We start from the raw sequence: 12,462 nt of genomic DNA, 5'->3' as shown, positions 1-12,462 counted from the left end.
GCACGCTGCCGACGCGTCTTCTCTCGGCGAGGCGTGTGCTTGTACCCGTCAGTCGCCGGCTCCTTCGTCTCATCGGGCGGCTGCCTTCCACTCACAGCGCGCCCCGCCGTACCAATCCGCTCGGCTCCACTAGCGACTCTCCGCTACGCTTCTCTTCACGTCCAGCCAGCCGCTCAAGGGAGAACCTCGCGGCTCGTGACGTCAGCGATGACAGCGCACGTCGCGGCCTCACGCAGCCCCGGACACGACTCGAGCGGCCGTCCAGCCTGGGGCTCTCGAGCCGAAACACACACACACACACACACACACGAGAAGGACAGGACAGGACAGGCGAAGAGTGGCGGAGCCGCGGGGCAGGTGAGGTGGCGCTCAGGCAGGGCGCTTTAATGCGGAGCGACGACTATAGGAGCCCGAGCCTGGAGGCGAGGCCCGCTATAGACGCGGAAACTGCGTGAAAGTAGTGCGCTACCTCGGATGATGAACGCGGTTAATAGTAACAGAATGGATGGAGATATTATTAATGGTGACCACCTATGGTAAAAGAGATTCAGTGTACTGATTATTCAGTTATTGCTATTACATTGACTTTGTAGGTTTTTATTACTGTTAGGGTGACGCCTTTATTAAGGCGACATTTCAGATACAATTGATTACATCACTTATGAAGCAGGGGCAGGTGAGGTGATTGTCATGGTCACACAGTGTCAGTAGCGGGATCTGAAGCCACGACCTTCGGGTCTAAAGCCTTATCCACTACAGTACGCTATGCTGTCTACATACTAATCAGGTTTACTTACTCGGTTCACACCTTTCTTTATCCATGGCGACTTGACAAAAGCTGGGATGCAAATGGTTACATTTCTTTTCTTTTTCCAGTTGGAGTACAGGCAAGCAAAGCAGCTGGCTCATGGTCACACAGTGTTCATAGTGGGATATGAAAAAAACACCTGAGGGTTTGAGGTTCTGAGCCTTAACGTCTACACTAATCTTTCTCTCTTCCCCTGTACCTCCATTCCCATCACTGTTTTTTTTTTTTTTCCAGATATCATTGTCTCTTCACATCACAAGTCTATATCACTTCAATCTACTGTACTTTCCTGGACTTGCTTAGGGATCTCTCCTACTTTTATTGTACATTTGATTGTCACATGTCTTATTTGTAACTCCACACATCCATTTCAACATTCTTATTTCTGCCATCTCCACCTTCTTCTGTGGCACGTCCTTTACAGTCCATATCTCAGCTCCATCCCTCATTCCTGGTCATACCCTGGTCTTAAAAACCTAACCTTTATCCTTCGTCTTAATTCTATGATCACACAATGCTCATGATACTTTCATCTAATTGCTCCATCCAAACTGCACACTGTGGGTTATCTCTGCTTCTAATTCTCCATCTTGGGCTACCATTGATCCTAGATATTTAAACATACCCAGTTTTTTAACAGCACCCTCTGCAGGCTAACAACTGAATCCTAACCATCATTAAACCTCATAGGTCTTCCTATATACTGTATCTCCAATTCTCTGCGTTCCAAAGCCCTTCTCCATTTCCTCCTTTCCGGTGCTACACAACACAGTGTCATCAGCACAAAGCCTGCACCAAGGGATTGATCTTTGATCCCACGGATCAGCACATCCTTAACCAGATCGTTGAGGTAAGGACTTAAAGATCATCATTGGTACATAACCTCTCTAACTGGGATCTTGTCTGTTACCCTAACACTGCTGTTAACCCGAGTCCTCACTCCCTCATTCATATCCTAGATGATCCTTGCGTACTTCTCTGGTCCTCCTTTCTCTCTCCTGCACCTCCAGACCTCTTGACGTACCACTCTATCATAAGTCTTCTCCAAATCAATAAGCACCATATGCAAACCTTTCTGTTTTTCCCGATGCTTCACTATGAGCTGTCTCAAAGCAAAGACTGGCTCAGTTGTTCCTCTCCTTGGCCTAAAACCAAACTGCTCCTCCCCTATGGTGGTCTCCTTCTCTCTATAACCCTTTCCCAGTTTCCATTGTATGTGACATTGGTTTTATCCCACTGTAGTTTCCTCACTCCTGAATATCACCCTTCTCCTTACAAATGGCTACAATCCCAATGGTCCTACCTTCTGGCGTTCTCTCTTGTTCGTAGATCTTCTTCATTAGTTCTCTTTGAGATTCAGTACGCTGATCCCAGCACTTCTCCCATTCCTGTTAACATTTCCTGGACTCATCTTTTGTTACTCTGTCTGGAACTGCCTGTGTTTTGTTTGCTTGATTTTTTCTTAATTTTGGAACAAAAAGAAGTCGCAGGATGTGAGATCTTGCAAACACTGAGGGGAAGAAAAAATCTTTTTTTTTTTTCCGGACAAAAACTGTTTTTACAACGCGGTGTGTGCAGGTGCGATGCATAAGATTTGGGTATGCCACTTCTCTGGTCGTTTCCTTCTGATTTTGTCCGGTAGATGCCTCAGCAGTGTAATGTCGCTGATTGTCGGCCTGTCTACTGAGAAGAAACAAGTTGGTCAATGTTGAAAAACACAGTTATCATTGTCTCTTGAAAATCTGCCATGGGGGCTCAGACAACAAAAATTGCCCAAGTCCTGCCACGCGATTGTCGAATAAGCAGCAGATGTGCACACTCGATCAAGTCGGCGCAGTGCCACTCGGTGGATTGATTAACCAGACTGTTCACTTACCAAAGCTGCCGACATATTCAGGAACTGCGCACTACTGCCGTGCTATTGACCGACGCAGGGAATTCTTCAGTTCTCACTCGTATATGAAAACAATTCCAAATTGCAAAAGTAAGTACAAAATAGTATTCTGCATAAACTGAAACACTTAAAAAAAGAAAAAGGACCCCGGATAAGCGGAAGAGGATGGATGGATGGATGAATCAGACCAGGATGTGGCGGAGCAGAGTGCACTGATTCTCTTCCTTGCTTTTCTGCAGACCATTCACGGGAAATTCCGCCTGGCCCTGTTGACGTCACTTCCGGGTCCGAACCAATGGATGAAGACCTTTCCGGTTGCGGCCCCTTTGACGTCACTTCCTATACTGAGCTTTAAAAGCCTCAACGTTTCCCCCGTCCCCTCAGTTCTGTTTTGTGCACGTCGGTGCTATCACTGGATACACAATATACGGGTGGCTGCCCCAAACCTTGCTATGGCTCTTGTTCGAGTTTGTGACACGTTACAACAAGTCCAGATTGCAAAATGAAATACAAAATTGAATTCTACGTAATTTGAAACCCACTAAAGAGAAGAACAAGGGAAAAAAAATGTATTACATCACTGGAGAAGAATTCTGAAATCGTCACCTTCATGACAGACACTTTCTTAACAGCGATACTGATGACAATTCCTAAATCACAATACAAGAATCAAACTCTCAAGGACATCGCGGGAGAGCCAAACTGAGTTTGCACTTTATCCACAATTTGGGTGACAAGGGCCACGTGACGCTGGTTTAACTATCATCGCACTTGTGACATCATGCAGCACGACTTCTCGGGCATCACCGTCTCATCATAGACCCTTTAGAAAACAAAGTGCCCTTCTGGTCATTTCTAAGCATTACAAAAAATTTGTAAACCGCAGGTCCCAGTACCTTTAGCAAGTAAAAAAAAAAAAGAGAAAAAGACACAATAACAAAGTGCCAAGAAAATGAATTCATCGCAGGAAAAAAGCAATAAACCGCCGGCTAATATAGCAGTAAGTTTCTATGGATGTCATTACCTTCATTTTCAAGTCAAACAGCAACCCTTGTAAAAAAGATGTCTCCTTAGTGCTTAGTGCGGGTGCCCTGTCTCTGTGAATCAGCCACTGATGTAGGTGGCCTGGCTTAGGAAATGGAATGGCTTCTGCTTGGGGCACTTTGTCATCGCGCTGAGAGATGAGTGGTTGGCACACTCGTGAATGCTTTTTTATTCATTGGACAAAGAAGACCGTGTCTCATCCCATCCTGTTTGCTGTTAATGGCAATGATAATGTGTCTTTTGTGATTGTAACAATACAATAGTAGCGTAACTCACTTTATTGTTCCTTAACTTCCTAAGCCTTCTTATTCCAGTTCAGGCTTATTTCAGGGCTGCAGCCTGTCCCATCTGCAATGGGTGTAAGGCAAGAACCAGCTTTAGACGGCACAATAGTTCATTGCCAAGCGCTCACACTGGACCAGTTCATAGCTGCCAAGAAAACCACAACATGCAAGTGCAACAGAGCCAGCCGGTGGTGTCCAGGTGGGGACCTCGGGCTGTGAGGCAGTGCTATCTATCCACTGGGCCTTATTTTATTACTATTTACGTCAGTGTGTTGTAGAATTTTCATTACGTATTATGTGGATTCTAGTGATAATTAATAGTAGTTATCCGTCTCAGTCGTGGCGTAATGGCCACTGTTCGGTTGGTCAGTTACTCCTCACATTCTGGGGGTGTTGGAGCAGAAGACTTTACAGCTAGATACTCTTCCTGACCCCTGTTCTGCAAAGTAACCACACAGAAAGAAATACTCCACAGTAATAGAAACTCATCTTCCCAAGTATACTTTTGTTTATAAAAAAAATATTTTAAGAGAATTGTTTTACTTGTTTTCTCGTATACAAAATATACAAAATATAGGAGAAATGTATTGTAATTGTCCAAGGGAAAATATTGATTTCAAAATTTGATTTCGAGATTTTGATGAATCTCGATGTTTAAAAATTCCCTGAGTATGATTTACTTTCTCGTAGGGAGAATATTGTAATCATCCAAAAATTTGATTTCGAGATTTTGATGAATCTCGATGTTTAAAACTTCCCCGAGTATGATTTACTGGTGAAATCTCGAAGTTTTAGACCGAAAATCCCATTTTTGGGATTATGTCTGTGTGTCTGTCTGTCTGTGTGTGTAAACACGATAACTTGAGTTCACTTTCACTTCGGTCAACCAAATTTTGCATACAAGTATTAGGTACAAAATGTAGATTGCTATCAACTTTTGCGCTATTTCTGCTAACAGAAGTGGTACGTTTTTATTCATGCAGCTGCAGAGTCCAATTTCTTCAACTTTACTTTTATAACAATTGTTCAATATATTATTAATTTGATTTGTTGATGATGACTCTTCTGCGGTGGTCTGGCGCCCTGCCCGGGGTTTGTTTCCTGCCTTGCGCCCTGTGTTGGCTCCAGCAGACCCCCGTGGCCCTGTAGTTAGGATATAGCGGGTTGGATAATGGATGGATGATGGTTCTTTAATGTACATAATTTAAAATATAATCCTTGTCATACATTCTACTCCTCAAATATCCATCTCCATATCTGAGTACACGAGAAAGTCTATTTTATTAAGTGAACGGCCCACAACATCACCAACCTCCTTTAGTTACCTAGTTAGGGATGGTCAGCTTAATTTATTCCCAGGTCACAGGGACTGATTAGTGATTGTAATGAGAATATAAAACAAAAACATGCATTTGGTAATAATTTCTATTCTTATCCACATACTATAATAACCGTGGTAAATATCTGAACGTTTATATAACTCATCTATTTTCTGTGTCAGGCATATTCAGCACATTTTGATGGAAAGTTAGAGCTTACCTAGGCAGCACTTCCACAAGGAAGAGACCGAACTTGGCTGAAGTTCATTCCTGGGCAATTAAACTTCTGTTCAGCTGAGAGATGCCAGCCAGTCTAAACCCTGGTCTTTTAAAGCAAAAAAAAAACAAAAGTACCAAAGTCATCACTATGAAGAAATGAACCAGGGCATCGCAAACCTGCTACCCTCTACAGTGCTGTGCTGTTCATGGTAAGCTATTCAGTCATATTGGCATAACTCGGGGGCCCACAGGCATCTGGTGCAAAGCAGGAACCTACCCTGGAAAAGGCCAGCAGTCCGTCACAGGGCACACGCTTCTGTGAACACAAACACAGTAAAACACAATGTTATGGCATTGGAAATGGCAAACCACGAGGGTAAGAAAGCAGAACTAGGAGAAAGACGGGAGTCAAGAGGCAGCAAGAGATCGTTGACCATGAAAACAGAAAACCCTCATGAAATGCAATTTAAACTCAAAGTCCAAGATCAGAAATTAGTCTTCAGCCAAGGGAAACTCTCTTTAAGTAAGCAGTTTAGATTCTTAGTACGATCCACAAACATGGATAATTCTGAAGCCCCAGATATTGACTTGATTATGACCCAGACATCATGCAGAGGGCGACTTTGGATGTCATGCCATGTAAAGTGACAGTGATGGCAGCAATAATACAAAATAACATCACAGGAAAACCCAAAATAATAATTACTCCCATAATGTCACTCGAAAAACTGACAGTCACAATGCATTCTGTGACCTGAAAAACAAGCAGAGGTTAATATAACATGTTGGAAATACTAATTCTCTCGGTGTACTAAACAGATGAGAGACAACTGAGGAGGAAACAAATTGCTAGTGTTTGGCAAGAGATGTGGTCAGAAAACAGGATCACTCGTCAAAAAAATGTACAGGTTCTGATTTTATTTCATTGTAAACACTCCTCGGTCTTCTCAGGATTTGTTATACTTCAACGTTTTTACGCCACAGAATCCTTTTGTTTGTTTTTAATGTTGATTCCATTATGAAGTGATTAGAATTAATTAACGTTAATTCACAGCACTGTTTTTGTTTATCTGTGGATGCCGCCATCTTGTGGGTTCATTGTCAGCAGTTTCTATGGCGTTGCTATTTGAGGAGGACCAGAGGTGCACCATGCAGGACGTGACCATTCTGACAGGAAAAAGGTCAGCATCATGCACTTTCTGCTTATTTCAGATTGTGGATACAAAACAAACATTAATCTGTTCTCTTTGTTGTTTAGTAAGTCCAGTTGAGAACTCTTTGCTCGGCCATTTTAACAACAAATTTAGGCAGTTCATAATTTTGGTATCACAACAATAAACTATGGCCCATTATTTCGGCAGTGTTTTCACGTCTAGTCCATTATTCCTCAAATCGTCACGTGTCACCCTTTGGCAGAGTAAAAGGAAGCACAAGACTCACGGTCAAGAAAGAAAAGGAAGGTCGTATCCCAACGATCAAAAAGATTCCCTAACAAGTCTTTAATTTTTAGAAAGAAAGATCGATCGATCAAAAGATAGCGTAGTTGGCAGGATTAGATAGATAGCGTAGTTGGCAGGATTAGATAGATAGATAGATAGCGTAGTTAGCAGGATTAGATAGATAGATAGATAGCGTAGTTGGCAGGATTCCATAGATAGATACATAGATAGATAGATAGATATAACTATATAATAGATAGATAGATAGATAGCGTAGTTAGCAGGATTAGATAGATAGATAGATAGCGTAGTTGGCAGGATTCCATAGATAGATACATAGATAGATACTAGACAGTCCTGGACAGGCAGGTAAAGAAACTGGATGGATGGATGTTATCTGTGTTTTTTTTTGAGAAAATGTAATAATTGGGTAAGAACAATAAGGATGCAGAGGACAGAAATGTATGGAAGAAGATGATGCGCTGTGGTGACCCCTAACAGGAGCAGCCGAAAGAAGAAGAAGGGTAAGAACAATAGGTCTACTGATTTGTCTTAATGATTATTTGATTACACTGATAGCAAGATCTTGACCTTTTTATTATTTTGAATATAAAGTGTTAAAACATGCAATGTTGTTAAACGGTAAGGTGTTGTGCAGGGCTTCTTTGTCATAACATGCAATTTATTGTGGCTGATAATGATTCTAAGGGGTGGTCCAGATCTAATTATGCAGATCCAGATCATCTGGATGACTTTGATTTATGCGGGGACAATTCCAGTTCGGTGCAAAGACGATTCTTCATGTCATCAGTTCACACACTTATAACACAAGAAGTGCCATAATGGGCTTTAATGGACCCTGCCTCTTGACAGCCCCCCAGTCTTGACTCTCTAAGAAGACAAGAAAAAACTCCAAAAAAAAACCCTTGTTGGGGAAAAAAATGGAAGAAACCTCCTGAAAGGCAGTCAAAGAGAGACCCCTTACCAGGTAGGACGGGCGTGCAGTGGGTGTCAAAAAGAAGGGGGCTGTCAGTACAACACAATATACAGAACAGAACAGATCCTCAGTACAGTATACAAATAAAAATTTTAGAAGTACAGAGCAGAATTTAACAGTAGGTGATATCCCATAATATGATTTGGATTTGTTCACAGTCCTGAAGACCTTATCCATCAAGCTGCCTCCCCCAATTGGCCATTTCACAGCTGAAATAACGCTAATCCAATGAAAGGACCCCTTGTCCCCACGATTCCTGTGATCCTCCATCAGGGATGACTTTACCTTAGGTGGGCGAAACAACCTGGCAGGTGGGCCGTGGCACTGAGTGCCACAGTTGAGTACCGAGAAGAGAAACAGAATAGGTGAGGGTTAGTAACAAATTAGAACTGTCATGTTACTTATGTGGATGGCATGGTGGCGCAGTGGGTAGCGCTGCTGGTTTGCTTCCCGGGTCCTCCCTGTGTGGAGTTTGCATGTTCTCGCCGTGTCTGCGTGGGTTTCCTCCCACAGTCCAAAGACATGCAGGTGAGGTGAATTGGTGATCCTAAATTGTCCCTAGTGTGTGCTTGGTGTGTGTGTGTGTGTGTGTGTGTGCCCTGTGGTGGGCTGGCACCCTGTCCAGGGTTTGTTTCCTGCCTTGTGCCCTGTGTTGGCTGGGATTGGCTCCAGCAGACCCCATGACCCTGTAGTTAGGATATAGCGGGTTGGATAATGGATGGATGGATGTTACTTCTGTTTTAGTGCTAATGATTGACAACAGAGATGCAGTCTGTACAGTTAATCAGCAGCTCTAGGCAGGGTGTGCTAAACTGAAGTGGGGAGATTTGAGAGCTGAGACCGAAGGGGCATCTCTTATAGTAGCAGGCAGACCACTCCACAGTTTAGGGGTCCTGTAGCTAAAAGCTCGACCTCCCGCCGTTATTTTATTAATCCTTGGAATCCTAAGTAGACGGGCATCTTGAGATCTTAATATACGTTCAGGTTTGTAAGTCATGATAAGTTCAGACAAGTAAGTCGGACCTCCTTTATATGTTAAAAGGAGGATTTTGAAATCTGCCCTAAACTTAACCAGGAGCGAGTGTGAGGATTTAAGAACTGGAGTTATGTGTTCGTATTTTCTAGTTCTTGTAATAATTCTTGCAGCCGCATTTTGTATTAACTGTCAGCTGAATAAAGAACAGTCTGAGCATCCAGTGAACACCGCATTGCAGTCGTCAATCCTACTAGAGATAAATGCAGGAATTAATTCACTTCTCGATGGTCCGGGATTTTTCGGGTGATTTTCTATGTAATAAACTTAATAAGTTATAGCGTAATGAAAATTGCACAATTAGACCTGGCCCAGCCTATACTGTTAATCATAAGCAGAACAAGATCATTTGTGTTAATATTCATATGAAGCTTTACAAATCTGCATTGCTGTTTAACTGCAAAGTGCCGCTCACTGCGTTTGGTTTTGTTCAGTGCTGTGTCCACACTGAGAGAGAATTTACAGGAGAAAAGCTTTTAACATGTCTGGACAAAACACAGAAATCCATCTTTATTTTACCGAGTGTCTTTCTAGATCACTGTCACCTTAATGCAAATCAGTGAAGGATTTGATACAATAAGCTCAGTAAATTGCGGTACACGTCAATAGGAATTGCATGTGACATTTTAAAAAGAATATGACGTGAGCGTGGCTAGTGCTGCATTATCAGTGTCTCTAAGCAAAGCTTCTGACGATGCACTGTAACGCCCAACATGGGGCTTATTCTCTCCTCCCCATCTCTCTTTCTTCTCTATTGGCCTGGGGACAAAGATGCTGCAAATATTAGAGACAATCAAGAATCCACCGGAACTGAACATCCAAGCAGAAATGAGCTTTCATTGGAAGTGTTGTATTTAATCGTACGTATTTTATACTGACCCCTAACTGATTAGTGCTGTTCTTTAAGTTACGACACGTGTGATGTTCATGAGTGGCCGCTCAGAGTGAAGCAGCACTGTTGAATGGCTATGAAGGGCCTTCAGTTAAAAGGTCAGGAGGAAAGAAGATGGAGACTTCCAAAGGTTCCTTCCTGTCAAGTCAGACTGGTACTCCTTCTGCCTCTGCTTCTACGCTTCGTCTTCCAGCAAGCAATGCCAGCAAATCTAGGAGCTGGTCACGGAGTCCAGGAAGCAGATTGTACTCCAGTGTGAATTGGTGGGAATGCCTTTGAGAGGGCAAGCAGTTTCAAATGTCTTGGAGTGACCAAGTGGGCACGACACATTTCGGCTGTTGTCAAGAAGGCTCACGGATCCCTTTGATTAATCAGACATCCGATGTAAGCTCAGGCTTCTTCATCTGTTCTCACAAACCAATACAGGTGCACAGTGGAGTCCATCCGAATCGACCACATCACATCCTGGAGTGGCACCTGCTCATCCCAAGAACGTAAAGCATTGCAGGCGGTGAAGGTGGCACAGCGTATGACCAGCTGACACATATAACAATTACTGCATTAGAAAGATAAGCCAGATTAACAACGAGCTCAGCCATCTTGCACTCGCTAACCCTAACTCTAATCCTAACCCTCCTTTCTGACAAAATGTGCAACATTGGCACTGCACTGGCATCAGGCGACTCGGGGACAGAAGCCACTCACAGGTGGTAAGGTTACTGAAAAGCCAATTATAAGAACGAATGCTGTAAACAGCTTAATTTTAAATAGATACATTTGCCATTGTTGCCCACCAACCTACACTCAATAACTCATCATGACAACATGAAAACGTTTTCAGAACTGTTTGCACATTTATTCAGAAATCCTAGAAGTATTCAGACCCTTCATTCAGTACTTTATAGAAGCCCCTTTGGCAACAATTCCAGCTCTGCGTTTTTCTGGGTAAATTCTACTTGAGAATTATTGGTCACATGACAAACTTAAAAGAGAAAATATGAAATGAAGATTAAAGTGTATTTTAAGGAAGCCCGAGAGAAAGTTTTAGAAAGTATAGATTATGAAAAAGTGAGCAAAATATTGTGAACGTGTTTAAATCTCCCTCTGGGCACCTCCAAGGAAGCAGTCAGTGAGATTGAGAGCTCAGTCGGTATTCGATACTTCACTCTGGTTATACAAAACAAGCTTATGAAATATTAGTCTTTCAGATACGCATTTCTAATTCGTTTGTTACATTCTTTGCTGGTCTCATATCTAATATATGTTTGCTTTTCTGTTTTTGCTCTTATGCAGTCTCAGTCTGGGAGTATTTCTTGGGCCCTGCAAGAGGAAACACTGAGAACGTTCCAGAAAAGGCAAAACTCACAGTTACACACGGACTGATTTATGGCACTAAAACAGCATTACATAAAGCTCTAAAAAGTGTTTATCACAGCCTGCACTTGATAACCCACGGCCTCTGGACCCTCTGACCTGTTGAGCCCCAGGACTTTTGAATGGGACAACATCTGACGATAAGGCCTGGAGCACCAAGAGCACCTCAGCTAATAAGGAATGGGAGTCCCGACTACTGCGGCCGCATTCATCCTGCCAGTCCGGTCTCATGACTCGCATCGCACACTGAATGATTATTATTTTTAATACGGGCCAAGTATGAAACCTTTGATCGGTTTGTTGTTGTTGTGACTGTAAGGCAGTCCCAGAAGCTTCGCTACTTTACCGCAGTGCATTAGTGGAGGGAACACCTCCTGCTGGACACATAAGGCACCTGGTGAAGCCCAAAGGTGTAACCAGCCTACAGTTGGCCCTAAATGGGGGACAATTTATAGTAAGAGAGATCAAAGAATCCTGTATATGAACGGGAGAGTGCATGCCAAGGGTCTCTCTCGCCATCTGTGTTCTGCTGATAGAAAGCCAGCGGAGAGAAGGAAAATATTAAAAGGCTGCTTAAAGCTTGTGGATGGTAGGGTAGGTAGAAGGACTGGGCGAAAAACCAGTTGATCTGGCCTACTGGATGATATCCTCCTAGTGGTATGGATTAAAAATATGGTGGCAAGCGTAACATTAGTGGAAATCATCAAGACACAATAAACACAATCTGCAAAATGAAACAGGACGCGTGATGGCTTTAGGTGGCTTTATTAAGTTCTCTAAAGGGAATGCGTTTGTGTTCGTGAACTGCGGGCAAAAAAAACGCTTGGAGAGGATCAGGCAGAGTGGCGGGCAGTGATTGGTGAGCGTGTGTGCGTGAGTGCGTGTGTGCGTGTGTACGTGTGCGCACATGCTGTGGTAGTTCATCTGTCCTCTTAGGATATTTTAATAGTTGTGAAGTTTGAATTTTATATCTTAAAGTAATTAAGCACATTTAGCAAAGTTAATTATGTAATGTTTTCAAGTTACGATGGGATTGTAGAGACAGGATGTAAGCAGACTACTGTACAGTACATTAGGCCGTTGGCAGGAAGCTCTACTGTACGTCTTCCAGTATAAAGGACGCTGCCTGCCTTCAGCTTCTGTGCTGATAAAGAAAGGA

At 42.9% G+C, this 12,462-nt stretch overlaps 2 long non-coding RNA genes across 3 annotated transcripts; both read left to right on the top strand.

The window, feature by feature from the left end:
• The first annotated feature begins 277 nt into the window (after nucleotides 1-277).
• On the top strand, nucleotides 278-7,454 carry LOC120516612. 2 transcript variants are annotated; one of them, XR_005630874.1, is made up of 3 exons: nucleotides 278-357; nucleotides 877-1,658; nucleotides 6,623-7,170. It is a non-coding gene; the product is annotated as an uncharacterized LOC120516612 (long non-coding RNA). The 2 variants fall into 2 exon arrangements; XR_005630873.1 differs by lacking the exon at nucleotides 278-357 and adding an exon at nucleotides 7,422-7,454 and having other exon boundaries at nucleotides 666-1,658; nucleotides 6,623-6,749.
• Nucleotides 7,455-7,491: 37 nt separating this feature from the next.
• Nucleotides 7,492-12,040, top strand: LOC120516507. The gene is made up of 2 exons (XR_005630854.1): nucleotides 7,492-7,531; nucleotides 11,223-12,040. It is a non-coding gene; the product is annotated as an uncharacterized LOC120516507 (long non-coding RNA).
• Nucleotides 12,041-12,462: the final 422 nt, after the last annotated feature.

This window comes from Polypterus senegalus, chromosome 16 (genome assembly GCF_016835505.1).
Source record: "Polypterus senegalus isolate Bchr_013 chromosome 16, ASM1683550v1, whole genome shotgun sequence".
Classification (NCBI taxonomy): Eukaryota; Metazoa; Chordata; class Cladistia; order Polypteriformes; family Polypteridae; genus Polypterus; species Polypterus senegalus.
Note: the sequence above shows the minus strand (reverse complement) of the source record. Positions and strands in the feature narration are given on the sequence as shown.